Source organism: Sardina pilchardus, chromosome 6 (genome assembly GCF_963854185.1).
Source record: "Sardina pilchardus chromosome 6, fSarPil1.1, whole genome shotgun sequence".
Lineage (NCBI taxonomy): Eukaryota > Metazoa > Chordata > Actinopteri > Clupeiformes > Clupeidae > Sardina > Sardina pilchardus.
The window spans coordinates 13050475-13071564 of NC_084999.1; the positions used below are offsets into that span (position 1 = coordinate 13050475).

Sequence of the window (21090 nt, forward strand, 5' to 3'; positions counted from 1 at the left end):
AGGAATTTTTATCGGCTGTCTTGCAGTGTGAGCAGTCAAACATGCGACTAGAAGAAAAGCCGCAGTGTCTTTTTTACATGCTGCTAGGCCTTCTCTTCAGAAATTCTGAATGCATGCTTATTTCCTTCTTTTCAATCAGAAAGAATCCCATCTCAGCAGCATCCCTGACATATGCTTGAACTATTTAGCATTTTCCCCATTTTCTCTCCAGTTTAGGCATTCATGCCTAAATGCTAATGCCAATGGCATTATACCTGACGCATACTTTCTACATTCCCAAAGGTCATCCATTGCCTCATCTCTGTCCTTATCATCACCTCTACTAATTTCCAGATGAATTATCAACCTGGGTCTGAATGTGGGTGTAGTTTGTAAGCCGTGGCAGTGTATACAGTGCTTTTAAGTTAGAGATGTGCATGTTTGGGACTCACTCGTCAGGGCTGTAGGGGTTATAGGTGTGGCCATCACCTGCACTGAGTGTGCACGTCAGGTTACCATGGAACGGGTGCAAAAGCCACTTCACCTGGATTGTGACATTGTCAGAGACAGCAGCCAATTTGCCCATGAGCAGGTGAAGACCTAAAGAACAATTATGAACATGTCACAGACAAAAGAGCCTTGTTCGTTGAACAGACGGCATAATCTCTCGCATTGACATTTGACATTGACACTGACGCTTGACATTTGACATCTACAGGCAATACAGTTTTATTACAGGAGTTGATACCTGAGACTCGGCTTCACCCACATATTAGTGACAATGGCTGTAAAATTACACATTTTATTCACAATGCTCATCCATTCTTTTAGCATGACATTTTTACAGTCCACAGATTTACTGCTACCACTACCAGACACCATATTTTATGTATCTATTTAACATGAACAACAATCCCATAATGAAGACAGAGACCTCCTACCATCTTTACAATGATATTCCACAGACAAGTAGCTTCCAAGACCAGGGCATGGTTCTCCAAAGGACGAATCTGCCCAAGCCCGGCAGGCCTGCAGTCCGTGACATTGTCCTTGAAATTGAATAGACATCATTGCATTAGTATTTGTTAAGGACATTTGGTCTATCCACACCTAACCCTCTATTCAATGGAATGTATCCCTGCGCCTAACAAACACAGTACTTCACGTAGATTAGCCCATGCAAACAGTGTTGTTGACTTTTCATCCATGCAGCTCTTACAGTAGGTCTCCTCTCTGAGATGGACAGACAGATGTCTGAAAGCCTTAGTAAATATTCACCTGAAGCTTTATTCAATCTTTATTTATCTCTCAAGTCATCAAAGTCTACAATGGGACAGGGATTCTTTTGTGGTTGAACTATCAGTGCCCACGCAAACATTAGGTCAGCTCATTGCACTTGTTCATTTTATGAACCTAATGGCAGAGATGCATCCAATTGAACTGCTATTTGCACACAGTAGCATTAATAGATTTTGTATTGCGGGCACAAAGTAAGACACAATAGGCAATAATACCATCACAGTGATCCTGTTGTGTCAGTATATAGCGAAATGTTTCACATTTCTGTTTCACTGGAAATCATGTAAAATCTGCATATAACATTGATCATAAAATTGTTTAGAATATGTAAATGTATATATACTGTAGTATTAAGCATAAAGTGAGATGTGTCAAGCTCCATACCTGCTACTATATGTGCTACATCCACCCAGCTGCACTCCTGTTGTGAGGACGTGGCGTAGGAAGAGGTGAGCCCCTGGCAGTAGTGTTTCGTCTTCCTACCAAAGAAGCTGTGGTCCACCTCTATCACCTGCCCAGAGCCGCACTGAAGAGTCACACTGGAGTTTGTGCAAGCCAGAGATTTCCCAATCTCTGAGGAGAGGGAGTGTTACTAAGACTGCTGTTATCTCACAGGCCTGTACACTCAGTGAACGGGTCGAAGGCTTACCAAATTCGCAGGAGAAGTGCATCTCTTTGTTGCAGTTGTCCGTGGCCTCCCATTGAAAGCCAGAGTCCTGGAGGATGTAACCACATCTGGCTCCTGGCTCACTTACCCAGTTAGAGTAGCTCACATCAGAGCCATCAAGCCAGGAGAGCATTCCTATGAGAAAATAATATTATGCCAGTGAAGCATTCACCAAATACATGTCCATCAGGATAAATTGAGGTTAAACAAATAGTGAGGAAATAAGTTAACTTTTCCTAGATATTAAAATGAACATAGTTAAAGCCTTAGGTTGATTTAATGAACCCATTTCTGGGTGTATACAGTTCCCATATAACCCATGCTGTACTGTACATTGTTCTTGTGCATTTGTCTGTGTGCATGTGTGCATGCTGTACGTAGATCTTGTATATTCTGTAATTATTGTGTGTGTGTGTGTGTGTGTGTGTGTGTGTGTGTGTGTGTGTGTGTGTGTGCATGCTATATAGGAAATGGACTCATTAAATCAACATAAGGCCTTAACTATATTAATTTTAGTCAATTACCAGGACGCAGGATAGAGCGCCATTTGACTTAAGTCTTCATATGTGACATTTGAGTGTGTAATAGGTCACTTGAAAGCTGTTCTGATTTACTAGGACCATCTTGATGTGTTCAAATGGTTTAAACTCGGTTTTTAGGGGTTCCCTATTCACAGGGCTAAGATGTCTGAATGTCAATGATGACATTCAGATTCATATTCTACTGCAGCTTGACCTCAGCAGGGTCTAAATGACCCAATCAAGGGACAGGGGGAACACCCAAATGAAACAAGAGAGGCCATGCCATGATCTGAGTGGTGATGTCCCGCTTTTATGAAAGATAAAACCATTGCCGTGTACGGTAAACACATCAAGAGACAATATTTCTTGTCAACAGACAGCTGCTAATCAGTGTTATAAAGAAGGCTCTGTTTCGAACCATCAGACATATCATCTGGCATATCATCTAAGGTGGGAGATGAAATTAAGAAAATAAATTCTGATCTGGAATAAGGTGAACAAATACCTGGTTAGGAAATAGATGCATTAGATATGCATAATACAGTAGGTGCATATGCACCTCTAAGTGATTCATTTTTTGTTAAATTCAAAAAACATAGCAGAGTTTGAAAATCTATCCCCGCAAGAAAATACCATATTATTGGGAGAGGAACCAAACTGCTCATGCCTATCTGCAGATTACATTGCAGATAGGCATGACCTGCCATAAAACAAGGGAAAGGTTGTAATTTTCATGTTTATGATATATTTATGAGCATATCGTCTTGTGTACATGTAAATATGATAATTCAGCTATTTAACTGAAGTTGATTTATATAGATGTATAGATGTTTTTTGCTGTTTAGTTTTCTTTTTCTACAGTAAAGCACAACTGCTGAAGCTATACTGTCCTTTTAATATAATGTACAATCTACTCTTTTGATATTATTACTATTATTATTATTATTGTTTGCACATTATTTCAATTAGTTTCCTTACCAATATTAATGTAAAGTATTATTAACATGTTATACTTTAAACATTCATGCCAATAAAGCACTGATTTGATTGGATATGGTTAAGGTAAACAGAATGCAGAATATTGCTAATTTAAGCAGTTATTCCAAATGGCCCTCTACTCAACTCTACTACTCTATTCCTTTAGAAGAAATGATCAGAATAACACTAGGAACATTGTTCTAAGTTAAATGCAGAAATGGAAAGCACACAACAGCATAGAACCAGTGCATAACACAAGGAAAAAAACCCAAAAACATTCTTATTACTGTATGCTCATGCTTACGCCTGCCTATGCATTTGATTAAATATTAAAAGCACAAACTGAGATAAATACTAAAACATCTGGCCAAATCAGGGCAATCAGCTTTGGTACCTTCTGCCGCAGCTGGGTCCAGGGTGAGGTTGCTGGACGCCGGGGCCAGCCCTATCCAGTAGTCCTGCTGGGGCTGGAGGTGTTGCTGGAGGAACTGCTGGGTCTCTTCGTTCAGAATAAACAGCAGGTGCCCTCCACCTTGTTCACACCAGCGCTGGGCGTTCGGGAAGGTGCGCTGCTGCGCCACAAACTCATAGCAGGAGCCGTGAAAAGGCTCCTGGTGCTCTGGACAGACCAATGCCTCTGTGGGGTCTTGTCCACGTGTTACATTTATGTGCAAAATCACTAGGAGAACCACCTCCGCAAAGACACCTCTACTCATCTTTGCCATTACATGTGAACAGGTGCAGGCAGTGTTAAAGAGCTGCACATTTGAAGCACTAAGAAAGTGGAGGATGGCTTCCAAAAGTGTTGCAAAATAAGTCCCTTAATCCAATAACACAGTGACACAAAACAGCACCTTGAAAAAATCAGCGTCAAAGTGAGTAGGCCTACCTCACTACAAAATGTCACACAATTTTACTGCACATAATGAGTATGGACACCCACTAAGGAAAGGGCTGGCTTCTGATTCTTAGTAACTCCCTTTTATGGAACCGGTTTTTCTGGAATTAATCAGGGACTGACAGTACAATGTGGACTGTTAATCAAATCTGTCACGGTATCACGCTATTTTTTTTCTATCTCGCCCATTCTATGATGACGTGTTGGCTCTCCTGTCTCCAGGTGAAAGAATGGCGCCAATGTATAAAATAATGTGTTCTAAACAAAGTTTGAGAGGAGTCCAAAGGGATGATTGACAGCATTTAATTAACCCGTCTTCCGCAGCAGGATATTTATCCATACGTCACACGCCATTTTTTCACAAAAAAATATAGCAGCCTAGTCTACCCGTTCGCCTTGCATAGGGAGTGCAGGCGGCCATCGCGCATCGCGATCTCCGCTCCAGACATTCAGGACCACGGCCAGCTACCATAGCAAACACGCGCTTACCGTAGTTACAAGCAGGGGCGCCGCCAGAAATCTTGGGCCTCACGAAAGATTTAAATGTAGCCTATCACAGAATCTAGTGTATGTTGAGGGCACCTCATTAGTTAGATCTTAACGCCAGCAACGTGTAGGGTAATATTTTATCTTGCATATAGCTATCAAGTTCAATAGGCTACAGACCTCCTTACATTCTGATCATGTACAATACATTCATGATTATTCATCTCCCATGGCAATAAACGTGAAGTGTTTAATAAACAGTGCACTTTTTATTGACAATTGTTGTTTTTTTTATTACAATAAAACGAAATCGCCTGGTCTCTATCATTAGCTTATAGCTAGCTGGTTGTGTCACGACATCGTCAGTGAATAGGCCATAGCCTACATTTCTTTTGGAAAAAACAATAGGCCTACGAGTGATTTTTCTCCCTGTTAGCTTTCTGCTGTTTCTGCGTGCATTTTTGATACCTGGACTGTGTAATTTACCGGACTCTTGCTTAACAGCTTCCAAAGTGCAGAGTGCAATTGGGGAGTAGCCTAGCCTGCTCAGTTCGGCTACTGGGGTGGGGGGTAGACCTACTACATAGGCTACGTTCATACATGCAGCCAGATTGTAACACATTTTCAACCAGCTAGACGTCTGCTAGCAACTTACATTTACCCATGCACGTCAGCAGCAAACCGAATTCACCTGGCGTCACTCAACTTGACACCGCCGCAGTCGTGTCGTTCTCTATCTCCGTTGCTTCTAGCGCCAAAGTGGTTAAAAATGGTACGGTCCACAATGAGGGTGTCTCGTGTCTGTAATACTCTAGCCTACATTAAAATGTTCCTACCGTGAAAATAGGAGGTGCAAATCACAACCATATACAATTTGCTTATTTTAACTGATCAAATGAAATGTCTTATTTAAAATCTACACAAGACAATAATAGCCTATTAAAATAATATTTAGCCTACTGATCAGTGCTGGGCCCTTAGAATCGTCCACACCTCATCAACACGTGGTTCCATGTTGTTCTATCGGGATTCCCTTACAATTTTGGTGCTAGAGAAGGGTTTGAGAGGAAGACCTTGGAAACCATCAGTCCATCACAGCTCAGGGGCACTGTCTGAGATCATTCAAACATAAATGTTCAATTAAATGGGCCAAAATTGTCTTCAAACATCATAACATAAGTTTTTTTTTTCTTTTTAAACATTTTTATTAGTAGTAGCCTATATGTATGTGTCTGTATTTAGTCCTTGTGTGGTGGCGTTCTCTGCAAGTGTCTGGGGTCCATCTCTCTGGATCTGTCTTATATGTAGGCTAGGCCTACACTATAAAGTGTGTCTGTCTGCGCCAAGCAGATGAAGTTTTGAGTGTCTTGTAGGCCTACTGTAACTTGTCATTATTTTTCATCAATGGTATCTAATGATAGTAAAGACTAAACTAACCACTAATACTGTGTTATTACCAAAAAGAGTATTAGATAACAAAATGATACTTTAAATAAAGTTCTGCACCCACAATAAGGGCATCTAAACAGAACAGACACTCTCCAACGCACCAACATCAACACGCGACCAGAACTATCCCAATGAGACAAAAGGGAACTTAAATACAGACTGGACAGACCATTAATAATTGAAAGGGGAGCACAACAAAATCAATTAACTTTTAGACATTACTAAACATTCAAAAAGATAACTACCCACTGGGCTAGCAACAAAGAAACTATGCATAAAGACATTCATAAAGAAACACAAAATAAACGCAAACAAGAGACTCCAACCAAGCACAAAAAGCTCCTCCACCCCTATGGCAAAGTCGTCCAATGGATGTGGCCATTGAGCATTTAAACCAGCGGAACCAACTGCTCCGTCTTGCCAGGAAGTCCACCCGGACCGAATATGACGCCGCACACAGCTCCTGGACTCGGCCGCACTCAAACAGAAACGCCGCGAACATGATGGTAAATGAAGCCAAAGAAATGCTAACTTAGAACTAACCGAACACAATTGATCAAGATGCGTGCACTCATCTACACAATCATAAACTATTAAATTAATCAATAAAGTAACCATGTTGCATATTGTCTGAGGTGTTTACTTGGTTGTCATGTAATGTTGCTAAACAAAGTGTGTAAATATGGATGCATAGACACTGGAAGATAAGAAAGTAGGCCCTAAGCATATAATTAAACAAACATTATAAAACTCAGTGGAAAAGGGAGAGCCAGGGTTTTCAGTGTGTGGTCGCTATTGCGACCATCACAAATACCTTGTTAATAAGCCATTTACAATATGTAAATATAGCTTTTATTACAGTTAGAATGCCAGCTGTGGCACAGTGGGTAGCCTTTCGAGCTAGAGTAGAGATCCAAATGTTCAAATTCCATCTCAATCACCTTTTCTAAATTCCTTTGGACAAATGTGTTTGCTGAGTCAGGCCTGAAAGCTGAAGTATTTGCTAAATATTGGGGGCTGCAAAACAACTTTTGGAAACATGTAGCCCACAGTAGGCTACATGGCCTACTACTCTGTTACTTTCAACCATTCATTATTATTTTCTTAAACAATGAACTATGTAAGTTTATATGGGGATTTTGTCATCTATATTTCTTCAGGGCTTAGGCCTACTGTTAATAAACATGTAGGCCTATGTTATGCATAATGAGTTTGTAACTTATAAACTAAGTAATTTAGGCTATGGGTTATTTGATAATAACTAAGTAGGCTACCATTTTAGTAATGCCTTGTAAAATGTTAATGCATGCCATCTCAATAGGGCTCGGGAACAAGCCAATTGCATTCTAGGAATATTGCCGCCATATTGGTAGCGCACCGAATGTAATATCCATTCATTCAGATGCAGAAGACAAGAAGCAGACATGTAGTATTAGCGATTCTTTTCCTCTTGCGATCATGGGTGGCGCTGTTACACCCCACTACGTAGTGCCCTATATGTGGACTACCACTACGCAGCAACATACGACTAAGAAGGTAAAAACTAAGTAACAGGAACACACAAATAGGCGGGAGTAAATACATAGTAGGCCTAGCCTATAATCCATAGTAAACTAATGTGTGAAGCTGCCAATATGGCTGCGCCCGCGAAGTTTTCACGTCATGATCCCGAGCCCTATTAATTTATGGTCCTAATTCCTAAATCTGAATTTTTGGGCTTGGTTACCTCCGTGGAGAGGTATGTATCCGCTCGGGAAACGGCGAAGAGCCCCGTATAAGAGCCCCAGTGTGATAGGCTGGTTGCTGTCACGTGACACACGCTACCACAAGAAGCGGAAGCGAGAACGAGCCTTATGGGATAAGCATGTGGGCAAGGTAAACTATGTCAATTTAGTAAATAATAATGTTGTGTTTTTGTTTTTGTTTCGAACAACATATAGGTGTACTTATCCTGACCGACCAAAACTCTTCATGTTGTAAAACGCCTAGAATCAAGCGGATTTAGTGCAATGTCTTAGTACAAATTATTGTAGCGCGTAAAAGACGTGGATAACGTAATTAGCCAAATAAATCATTGTTCACGGCACGTTATGGTTAAATTATCGAAATGAGTGCGATAGTGGTACAATCCTGCTTTTAAATTAGTTGACATGGTGTTTGACATTAAATTAAGCAGGTCAGTTTAAGCGCACCGTTTTTTTTAAAAAAACAAAACAAGGCAGTACAACCGCATTTCCATCTTACTGTATTTTCCTGCATAAGAATAACTGATATGTCTATGAATTGCAGTAGTGCTGAAATGAAAAAGGAAAAAGGTGTACTGGTGTTGTTTAGGGATGATCCTGCAATGTTTTGTAGACATATCTTTATGCCTGTTTCTGTTTTCATTTCATCATGTTTTCACAGATCCTTGCTTCTGATATCTGGATGTATGGGTTGCATGCATTCTGTTGCCAGCTGTCATGAGTAAACAAATAGTCATTTGGATATATATTTCTGATTCACGGGGTATTGCATTTACTACTGGAAAAAGGGAGAAGACAGGCATTGTAATTGTTCTTGGTGGGGTGATTTATAGGTTCCTATTGGTTCCCATCTAAAGTTCCTGTTTATCTCTTTCAGATGAGGCCTCTTCATTTTTGGTCTGGACATCCTTTCCGGTTTTGAAGAGGCAGTTGATATTGAAAATACAGATTCAGAAAATACATGGTTTGCATGCCTCAAATTGCTTTCCCTCTTTGTTTCCCTCTTTGTTGGAGCTCAAAATGTCATATGTACGCCTCATTCACCAATACGCAAAATACCCCCACCTGATATCTATGTGGACAAACGTTTGCAGGAAGATGGGACGTGTCCCAATTCATGTTTTTTTTTTTTTTCAGATGAAGAATTGGTGCCGTGCAGGGGAGACTGAAGCACCCCTGGCATTTTCCATGTGGGTGAACGTCACTCGTGGGTCACCCACTTGCAGTTTTACAGGTACAGTATGTGTAATGTGTTTATTCAACAGCATTTCGTCGATGAGATCATGTAGAAGAGTGAGATATGGCTTTGCATACATTAAATTAAGAGCTTTCAGAAAATATATGACTTTTGGTACCTAGGTCTACGTGACTGTGAGTTCAGCTGGCCAGTTTGTCATACGCTCCTACCACGTATGAGGTCAGTTCTTTTGCATGTAGAAGAGTGAGATATGGCTTTGCATACATTAAATGACATCTACTTTTTAAGAGCTTTCAGAAAATATATGACTTATGGTACCTAGGTGTACGTATTCCAGCGTTACACCTCAAAATGTACTGACTGTGAGTTCAGCTGCTCAGTTTGTCATACGCTCCTACTACGTATGAGGTCAGGTGTACGTATCCCAGCGTTACACCTCAAAATGTACTGACTGTGAGTTCAGCTGCTCAGTTTGTCATACGCTCCTACTACGTATGAGGTCAGTTTTTTTGCCTGTAGAAGAGTGAGATATGGCTTTGCATATATTAAATGACATCTATTGCTTAAGAGCTTTCAGAAAATATATGACTTATGGTACCTAGGTGTACGTATCCCAGCGTTACACCTCAAAATGTACTGACTGTGAGTTCAGCTGCTCAGTTTGTCATACGCTCCTACTACATATGAGATCAGTTTTTTTGCCTGTAGAAGGGTGAGATATGGCTTTGCATATATTAAATGGCATCTATTCTTTAAGAGCTTTCAGAAAATATATAACTTATGGTACCTAGGTGTACGTATCCCAGCGTTACACCTCAAAATGTACTGACTGTGAGTTCAGCTGCTCAGTTTGTCATACGCTCCTACCACGTATGAGGTCAGTTCTTTTGCCTGTAGAAGAGTGACATATGGCTTTGCATATATTAAATGGCATCTACTCTTTAAGAGCTTTCAGAAAATATATGACTTTTGGTACCTAGGTGTACGTATCCCAGCGTTACACCTCAAAATGTACTGACTGTGAGTTCAGCTGCTCAGTTTGTCATACGCTCCTACCACGTATGAGGTCAGTTCTTTTGCGTGTAGAAGAGTGACATATGGCTTTGCATATATTAAATGGCATCTACTCTTTAAGAGCTTTCAGAAAATATATGACTTATGGTACCTAGGTGTACGTATCCCAGCGTTACACCTCAAAATGTACTGACTGTGAGTTCAGCTGCTCAGTTTGTCATACGCTCCTACCACGTTTGAGGTCAGTTCTTTTGCCTGTAGAAGAGTGACATATGGCTTTGCATATATTAAATGACATCTACTCTTTAAGAGCTTTCAGAAAATATATGACTTATGGTACCTAGGTGTACGTATCCCAGCGTTACACCCAGGGGCGGAGCTAATGGTTCACTCTAGACGGGGCGAAGACCTATTAGTGGGCCCTCCGCGTGCGTGCGTGCGCGCGCGCAACAAGACTTTCAAAGCGCTGACAATATTTGTCCTTTCCACGTTAGGTTCGTGCATGGTCCGTTAAAAAGTAGCCTTAGAGTACTAAACTACTATACTAACGTAGCTTTAAACGTTCTGACAAGCACCCATTCCCTACCTTGTTCTTGCCCATCTGAAATAACGCCTCTAGCTTTGCTGCCTCCATCCTTTCTGTTTTCGTTGTTTACATCCATGATGAGTCTTAAGTTAGTATATTAGCTTATATGGCGATAAAATAGCAAATAGGCCTATCGCCGCGTAAAAAGTAACAACAAATAGGCCTATAGTCTTGCGAGCCTGCGTGCGTGCATAACCTATTGTCTCTGCTGCTCAAACAAATTATGTGCATATAGACCTAGGCTACTTCTGACTTTGATAGCCTAACGTGTTCACTAACTTTGCAGAAAATTGTAGCCTATGTCATGCAGTTAATGGGATACCGTGCTGCATTGAGAAGTTATGGTAGGCAAATTGTGTATGAATACACACACACGCACATGGGACATTTTCTCTCGTTGTTGAGCAATGCGCAATGCGTACGGCCGTACACCTGCAGGTACGCCTGCCAGCTACTCGGTGTTTATCCCAACATCATGTTTTTTAAAAGCCATTCCATGTTGTGCTTATTGGCTGGGGCATGCTGTTTTCTTTTATGTTGATTCAAGATTGTTTGTGTAGGCTAAACTACCGGTCAAAACTCTCACCGTTTAATTTCACTACGCTTGCCCGTTTAGGCTTATTTGTTTTTATTTTTTTTACAAGATTAGGCAATACACCGAGGCAGGAACTCCGCTGACACTAAGTGTTGGTGACAGAGGTAGCATACCGTATGTATCTCAAGTTATGGCCGGGATTTGTATTTATTGGCTGCGCAATAACTTAACCAACACAGCGCACGTTGAATGAGTTGACTGCCTTGTGCGTAAACAGCGGTGGAAATCCCGACAGTGTTTCAACTACATGAAACATAATTAGTGAACCATCAAATACCCCCTTATTGCATTGGCCATCAGTCCAAACATTAAGCAATATAATCAAACAGTGTAAGAGTAAATTAGACCCCAAAACAAACCAAAAATGTTCTGCTTTTGATGGCATGCCGCTCCGTTCCAAATGAAACGCATGTCTCACAATAAAACGCACGTGCAGAGCCTAATTAGCCTAAATAAAATGGGCATAATTTGAGGAGTTACAGGTAGGCCTAGGCAATCTCCTGCCAACCTAGCCTATCTTCTTGTCTCTATTGAAGTTGTAGCCTACCTATTTCGTGTGTTTACAACAACATTGACATGTTCCGTGTGCAGATATAGAGAGGCTTTCCAGGCTATCAGAACTTTTTTTTTTTAACCGTTTATGTTCATCGGCGCAGCCTACTACGATGCGAACTGACAGCTGTTGCCACGCGTATGCTCCAGACTCTAAATAGATATATAGATCTTGCTAACTCACTTGATTTTCTGTAATACGGTAAATGCAACCTGTAGCCTAGGCTACCTCAGAAAACCCAGACAGGTCGTGCATCAGTTTCGCTTTTAAAACACGCTAGTGTAGCGTGAGAGGGGAAATGCCTGTTGCGGGCAGTGTTTAAGGGCATGACAGACGGGCTCCCATTGTGAGGGCACTCTACGGACCAGCGGCATCTTTAGTAGCATCCAGCAATCAGTACATATAAGCATCGTTAAATACAACAATTCAGCAAGATAGATTTGGCCAAAGGTGGGCCCCCTGCCTGCACCCGTGGGCCCGGAGCGACCGCCCCCCCCCTGCCCCCCCACTCGCTCCGCTATTGGTTACACCTCAAAATGTACTGACTGTGAGTTCAGCTGCTCAGTTTGTCATACGCTCCTACTACTTATGAGGTCAGTTTTTTTGCCTGTAGAAGGGTGAGATATGGCTTTGCATACATTAAATGACATCTACTTTTTAAGAGCTTTCAGAAAATATATAACTTATGGTACCTAGGTGTACGTATCCCAGCGTTACACCTCAAAATGTATTGACTGTGAGTTCAGCTGCTCAGTTTGTCATACGCTCCTACCACGTATGAGGTCAGTTTTTTTGCCTGTAGAAGGGTGAGATATGGCTTTGCATATATTAAATGGCATCTACTCTTTAAGAGCTTTCAGAAAATATATGACTTATGGTACCTAGGTGTACGTATCCCAGCGTTACACCTCAAAATGTACTGACTGTGAGTTCAGCTGCTCAGTTTGTCATACGCTCCTACCACGTTTGAGGTCAGTTCTTTTGCCTGTAGAAGAGTGACATATGGCTTTGCATATATTAAATGACATCTACTCTTTAAGAGCTTTCAGAAAATATATAACTTATGGTACCTAGGTGTACGTATCCCAGCGTTACACCTCAAAATGTATTGACTGTGAGTTCAGCTGCTCAGTTTGTCATACGCTCCTACCACGTATGAGGTCAGTTCTTTTGCGTGTAGAAGAGTGAGATATGGCTTTGCATACATTAAATGACATCTACTCTTTAAGAGCTTTCAGAAAATATATGACTTTTGGTACCTAGGTGTACGTATCCCAGCGTTACACCTCAAAATGTACTGACTGTGAGTTCAGCTGCTCAGTTTGTCATACGCTCCTACTACTTATGAGGTCAGTTTTTTGCCTGTAGAAGGGTGAGATATGGCTTTGCATACATTAAATGACATCTACTTTTTAAGAGCTTTCAGAAAATATATAACTTATGGTACCTAGGTGTACGTATCCCAGCGTTACACCTCAAAATGTACTGACTGTGAGTTCAGCTGCTCAGTTTGTCATACGCTCCTACTACTTATGAGGTCAGTTTTTTTGCCTGTAGAAGGGTGAGATATGGCTTTGCATACATTAAATGACATCTACTTTTTAAGAGCTTTCAGAAAATATATAACTTATGGTACCTAGGTGTACGTATCCCAGCGTTACACCTCAAAATGTATTGACTGTGAGTTCAGCTGCTCAGTTTGTCATACGCTCCTACCACGTATGAGGTCAGTTCTTTTGCCTGTAGAAGAGTGAGATATGGCTTTGCATATATTAAATGACATCTATTCTTTAAGAGCTTTCAGAAAATATATGACTTATGGTACCTAGGTGTACGTATCCCAGCGTTACACCTCAAAATGTATTGACTGTGAGTTCAGCTGCTCAGTTTGTCATACGCTCCTACCACGTATGAGGTCAGTTTTTTTGCCTGTAGAAGGGTGAGATATGGCTTTGCATATATTAAATGGCATCTACTCTTTAAGAGCTTTCAGAAAATATATGACTTATGGTACCTAGGTGTACGTATCCCAGCGTTACACCTCAAAATGTACTGACTGTGAGTTCAGCTGCTCAGTTTGTCATACGCTCCTACCACGTTTGAGGTCAGTTCTTTTGCCTGTAGAAGAGTGACATATGGCTTTGCATATATTAAATGACATCTACTCTTTAAGAGCTTTCAGAAAATATATAACTTATGGTACCTAGGTGTACGTATCCCAGCGTTACACCTCAAAATGTATTGACTGTGAGTTCAGCTGCTCAGTTTGTCATACGCTCCTACCACGTATGAGGTCAGTTCTTTTGCGTGTAGAAGAGTGAGATATGGCTTTGCATACATTAAATGACATCTACTTTTTAAGAGCTTTCAGAAAATATATGACTTATGGTACCTAGGTGTACGTATCCCAGCGTTACACCTCAAAATGTATTGACTGTGAGTTCAGCTGCTCAGTTTGTCATACGCTCCTACCACGTATGAGGTCAGTTCTTTTGCCTGTAGAAGAGTGAGATATGGCTTTGCATATATTAAATGACATCTATTCTTTAAGAGCTTTCAGAAAATATATGACTTATGGTACCTAGGTGTACGTATCCCAGCGTTACACCTCAAAATGTATTGACTGTGAGTTCAGCTGCTCAGTTTGTCATACGCTCCTACCACGTATGAGGTCAGTTTTTTTGCCTGTAGAAGGGTGAGATATGGCTTTGCATATATTAAATGGCATCTACTCTTTAAGAGCTTTCAGAAAATATATGACTTATGGTACCTAGGTGTACGTATCCCAGCGTTACACCTCAAAATGTACTGACTGTGAGTTCAGCTGCTCAGTTTGTCATACGCTCCTACCACGTTTGAGGTCAGTTCTTTTGCCTGTAGAAGAGTGACATATGGCTTTGCATATATTAAATGACATCTACTCTTTAAGAGCTTTCAGAAAATATATAACTTATGGTACCTAGGTGTACGTATCCCAGCGTTACACCTCAAAATGTATTGACTGTGAGTTCAGCTGCTCAGTTTGTCATACGCTCCTACCACGTATGAGGTCAGTTCTTTTGCGTGTAGAAGAGTGAGATATGGCTTTGCATACATTAAATGACATCTACTTTTTAAGAGCTTTCAGAAAATATATGACTTATGGTACCTAGGTGTACGTATCCCAGCGTTACACCTCAAAATGTATTGACTGTGAGTTCAGCTGCTCAGTTTGTCATACGCTCCTACCACGTATGAGGTCAGTTTTTTTGCCTGTAGAAGGGTGAGATATGGCTTTGCATACATTAAATGACATCTACTTTTTAAGAGCTTTCAGAAAATATATGACTTATGGTACCTAGGTGTACGTATCCCAGCGTTACACCTCAAAATGTATTGACTGTGAGTTCAGCTGCTCAGTTTGTCATACGCTCCTACCACGTATGAGGTCAGTTGTTTTGCGTGTAGAAGAGTGACATATGGCTTTGCATATATTAAATGGCATCCACTCTTTAAGAGCTTTCAGAAAATATATGACTTATGGTACCTAGGTGTACGTATCCCAGCGTTACACCTCAAAATGTATTGACTGTGAGTTCAGCTGCTCAGTTTGTCATACGCTCCTACCACGTTTGAGGTCAGTTCTTTTGCCTGTAGAAGAGTGACATATGGCTTTGCATACATTAAATGACATCTACTTTTTAAGAGCTTTCAGAAAATATATAACTTATGGTACCTAGGTGTACGTATCCCAGCGTTACACCTCAAAATGTATTGACTGTGAGTTCAGCTGCTCAGTTTGTCATACGCTCTTACCACGTATGAGGTCAGTTCTTTTGCGTGTAGAAGAGGGAGATATGGCTTTGCATATATTAAATGACATCTATTCTTTAAGAGCTTTCAGAAAATATATGACTTATGGTACCTAGGTGTACGTATCCCAGCGTTACACCTCAAAATGTACTGACTGTGAGTTCAGCTGCTCAGTTTGTCATACGCTCCTACCACGTTTGAGGTCAGTTCTTTTGCCTGTAGAAGAGTGACATATGGCTTTGCATATATTAAATGACATCTACTCTTTAAGAGCTTTCAGAAAATATATGACTTATCAGGGTTTCCCCCAGAAAATTTGTTAGTTAAGGTGGTGTCTGTCCAGGGGAAGGGGGCGTCGCCGCATCGCCGCCACTGCCCTATGATGCGGGGGGGGTCGAGACCGTTGGTTTAACTGCAGCCAAGACCGAGTGACAACGACCGAGTCTTTTAGGAAGCAAGTCTGAGTCAAGACCGAGTCTTAAAGGAGTCAAGGCCGCATCAAGACCAACCAAAGAAAGGGGTTTTCATAATTTACATCACCAAGGATCATGTAACAGTTCAATTCCCATGTTGGCTACAGGAGCAGTCTAGCACTCACTTGTCTAAATAACTTATTTTCTGATTTACTTTAAGACAAGGAGGTCAGCTGAAGTAAAAATTTAGTAGGCTGTCAGCATTTCATTAATGTTGAAAATGTTGAATAATGACAGCAATATAGGCCTACCTGGATTTCACATTGATTGTATCAGATTTAGTTGTATCAGCAACCAATTAAACATCATTAACACAATTTAGACAATATTATACCTTAAAAGTGTTTACAACTCCAATACAGGGCCTTTTGTATCTTTCAAAACCTTTGCACTGCTCAGCAGCACCATAGGATATATTTTAAAGCCAGTCAATACTATAATATCCTATTAAAACCAAGAATATTTATAATGGTGGATATTTTAGAATATACCATGAAATAAAGATGAAACTGTATGAAAATGTAACATTGCGACTGTATGGTAAAGTTAGTGAATTGTGATTTAGTAGCCTAAAGCTGCAATTCTTTGATTTAAGCTGTATATTGTGCGTGCCTGTTGATCATATAGCCTAAGAGAGACGGAACGTTTTTAATGCTTTTTAAAACATAATTAGCGAGATTGTACCGCATTGAACGCTAATATTTTGTCACTAGCAACCAAATCTGTCATCTGTCAAATACAGTTGCATGTTCAGCTCTGAACAAAAACATTCAGGAATTATTTCTACAAAACGGAAACGTGCGTCCTGCCCGGTCGGGATGAATGAAACTGGCATGGGAGACAAGAGGCTACAATTTAAAGTTTAGCCTGCGTAAACCTCAGACAATTTCAGTATTTTACAACACGTGAATGAATAGCCGTCACAAGTTGTTATTAGCTGTAGGCTAGATGGCACAAGTGTTTGTCACAACAAATTACAAGATGCAGTGGGCTATGCAATGCATTCATAGTAGACGAGTGATAAAAAAAAGATAAAGCGCTCAAAAGTGTTATGCCGCTCATCCCATACATTTGGTAGATTCAACGGAGAACCATTCCTGTGAGAGTCGTCAAATCTAGCTAGGTTTAGGCTATTTGTGTTCGCAGTCACTCTGAGATATGCGTGGCAGTGGCACTGAGCGCGTCGCCTGTGCGCATAGGCCAACTCGATTTGAAAAAGTTTATATTTTTACACCTCAAAATGTACTGACTGTGAGTTCAGCTGCTCAGTTTGTCATACGCTCCTACTACTTATGAGGTCAGTTTTTTTGCCTGTAGAAGGGTGAGATATGGCTTTGCATACATTAAATGACATCTAGTTTTTAAGAGCTTTCAGAAAATATATGACTTATGGTACCTAGGTGTACGTATCCCAGCGTTACACCTCAAAATGTATTGACTGTGAGTTCAGCTGCTCAGTTTGTCATACGCTCCTACCACGTATGAGGTCAGTTGTTTTGCGTGTAGAAGAGTGACATATGGCTTTGCATATATTAAATGGCATCCACTCTTTAAGAGCTTTCAGAAAATATATGACTTATGGTACCTAGGTGTACGTATCCCAGCGTTACACCTCAAAATGTATTGACTGTGAGTTCAGCTGCTCAGTTTGTCATACGCTCCTACCACGTTTGAGGTCAGTTCTTTTGCCTGTAGAAGAGTGACATATGGCTTTGCATATATTAAATGACATCTACTCTTTAAGAGCTTTCAGAAAATATATGACTTATGGTACCTAGGTGTACGTATCCCAGCGTTACACCTCAAAATGTATTGACTGTGAGTTCAGCTGCTCAGTTTGTCATACGCTCCTACCACATATGAGAATTGGTGCCGTGCAGGGGAGACTGGAGCACCCCTGGCATTTTCCGTGTTGGTGAACGTCAGTCGTGTATGTGTAATGTGTTTATTCAACAGCATTTCGTCGATGTCATGTAATGTATGTCAAATGCCATCTACAACTCATGAGCTTTCAGAAAATATATGGTTTGGTTAGGTGAAATTGCTCTGCCTCTGTGTTGGAGCTCAAAACGTACCACATGTGTACCTCGTGCGCGTATATGCAGAATAGAGCCACATCTGTAGTTATGTTGTCAACAGTTTGCAGAAAGGTGGGATATGTCCTAATGTATGTCAAATGGCATCAACAACTTACAACAAGAAACCAATTGTACACCTGATACTTGTACTGTTATTATTTTTTATTCTTTCTGATTCTGACTTTCCAGGTTGTCAGCTTTTGTCATCATGATCATGGAGCTGTGTGATCTTTAACTAGTTCCTGGAGCTGTGTGAAGTGCCCTCCTGCTTCAAATGCCACAATCATCCCATTTCCCCAAAAAATCCTTTGAAAGACTGGTGTTGAGCCATCTAAAGGACATAACAGTACCCCTGCTGGACCCCCTGCGGTTTGCCTACCGGGCAAACAGATCGGCGGATGATGCCATCAGTGGAGTCAAATTTCTTGTTTGTTAATGCAAACCTGGCAATAAAGCGGATTCTGATCATCACCGAAGCAGATCCACTGTCACTTGAATGAGTGCCTTAGCCTCTTCAAAAAAACTCTAGAACATCTGGACAACTCACTGACATTCAGTACCGATGTAGGAATGTTTAGTAAACAGATAGCTAGCAGGATAGAGTGAACAAACCTAATGAACAGACTGATGAAAAATACAAAAACATGCCAGAACTACAGATGTAAAAAACATTTCATTTATTGTTATTTATTGTTCAGATGTTTTTGGTATGCCTCCATAATCATTAGCAGTTCGTTATATGTGAGCTTGCGCCCTGTCCCAGTGTCAAGAAACACATCTGGAAAGATAAAAAGATAAAACCCAATATGTTACAATCAAATGCGACAACAGGAATAGTTTTGCTCCAACATGCTTTGTCCTCCATTGTAAGGAATTTATCCTTTGTTACATTTTGTTTTACTAGTGCTTTCAGTAGTACTGTACTTGAGTGTTGTTTGATTTATCTTTTCTCAATCAAAACAAGATAATTGCAATTATATTAATTGTAATTGCAGAACAAAACATTGAATGCTCTTACGTTTTTGGCTAGGGGAAATGAATGGGAGATGTTCTGGCCACCAGGGCGGACGGTTCTGCTCCCTCCAGAAATACCTTGTACCTGTAACAGATGAGAATACAAATTAATTTTGATCTTATTTCTGATGAGTTATTTTTCGTTTTAATGTTGTGTGGAGTGTATGCCAAAAGATATGACATAATTAGGAAATGAGTTAAATTACCTTTGGCAATTGTAGAAATGATCCGTTTAAGCCCATGGTAAGGAATTTCCTGAAGATTCAGTTCCGTAACATCCTTTTCCGTAACATCGTTTTCTCTGTGTTGTTGTCCTCCTGCACAACATTTGTCAGTGATTTTCAAAATTACTTCATCTACATCATCGACATTATAGAAACAATTGAGAAAATTACGGTCCAAGGAATGACATGAAGTCAAACATGTTTCTTTACCTTGTGGTGCCAAGTCTGTTGGCTGTTGGCTAGCCGCGTCTTTAAATGCCACCAGGACAGGGTCGGTTAGAAATTTTTTCATGTGACCTGGACCTACAACACAGAAACAGTTTGGCAAGAGGGCGTAAGTGAGGGGGGGGGCAACCCAACTGCCTGGGGTCGTGCTAGTTGTGTGTGTGTGTGTGTGTGTGTGTGTGTGTGTGTGTGTGTGTGTGTGTGTGTGTGTGTGTGTGTGTGTGTGTGTGTGTGTGTGTGTGTGTGTGTGTGTGTGTGTGTGTGTGTGTGTGTGTGTGTGTGTGTGTGTGTGTGTGTGTGTGTGTGTGTGTGTGTGTGTGTGTGTGGGAATGAAAAGGGCAGGCATATGTGATGTCTTGGGTGAAGTGGTGGTGGGACAGGGTCTTATGATGCAGTGAAGTGGGGTAGGAGGAGGGCAGTCAGGTGTGTGTGTGTGTAAGTTAAGAAGTCTGAGTGTTGTGTAGTGCATGAAAAAATGTGATATATACAGTATATATATGAAGTGCTGCAGTCAGGTATGTGTGTGTGTGTGTGTGTGTGTGTGTGGAAAAAGTTGAGAAGTATTGTAAGTGTTGTGGAGTGCATGGAGAAGTGTGGTATACAGGTCCTTCTAAAAAAATTTGCATATCGTGATCAAATTCATTCTTTTCCATAATGTAATGATAAAAATTAAACTTTCATATATATTTTAGATTCATTGCACACCAACTGAAATATTTCAGGTCTTTTATTGTTTTAATACTGATGATTTTGGCATACAGCTCATGAAAATTCTCATGAAAAATCAAAAAAATTAGCATATCATGAAAAGGTTCTCTAAACGAGCTATTAACCTAATCATCTGAATCAACAAATTAACTCTAAACGCCTGCAAAAGATTCCTGAGGCTTTTAAAAACTTCCAGCCTGGTTCATTACTCAAAACCGCAATCATGGGTAAGACTGCCGACCTGACTGCTGTCCAGAAGGCCATCATCGACACCCTCAAGTAAGAGAGTAAGACACAGAAAGACATTTATGAACGAATAGGCTGTTCCCAGAGCGCTGTATCAAGGAAAAAGTGTGGCAGAAAACGGTGCACAACGAGAAGAGGTGACCGGACCCTGAGGAAGATTGTGGAGTAGGGCAGATTCCAGACCTTGGGGGACCTGTGGACGCAGTGGACTGAGTCTGGAGTAGAAGAAGGACCTGTATATGAAGTCCTGCAGTTAGGTAGGTGTGTGTGTGGGGGGGGGGGGGGGGGGGGGGGGCAGTGTGCTGTGTGTGTGGCAGTGGCATACTGATGATTCAGAGGGTGGTGGGCAGTGTGTTGTATGT

At 40.9% G+C, this 21090-nt stretch overlaps 1 long non-coding RNA gene and 1 pseudogene across 1 annotated transcript; one reads left to right on the forward strand and one right to left on the reverse strand.

Moving 5' to 3' along the window:
• The window catches only part of LOC134082329 (polycystin-1-like protein 2), a 36800-nt pseudogene extending 30021 nt beyond the window's left edge, over positions 1-6779 (reverse strand).
• A 1239-nt stretch (positions 6780-8018) lies between these two features.
• LOC134082647 (uncharacterized) lies at positions 8019-18782 on the forward strand. The gene is made up of 4 exons (XR_009939647.1): positions 8019-8152; positions 8900-8986; positions 9160-9256; positions 18501-18782. It is a non-coding gene; the product is annotated as an uncharacterized LOC134082647 (long non-coding RNA).
• Positions 18783-21090: the final 2308 nt, after the last annotated feature.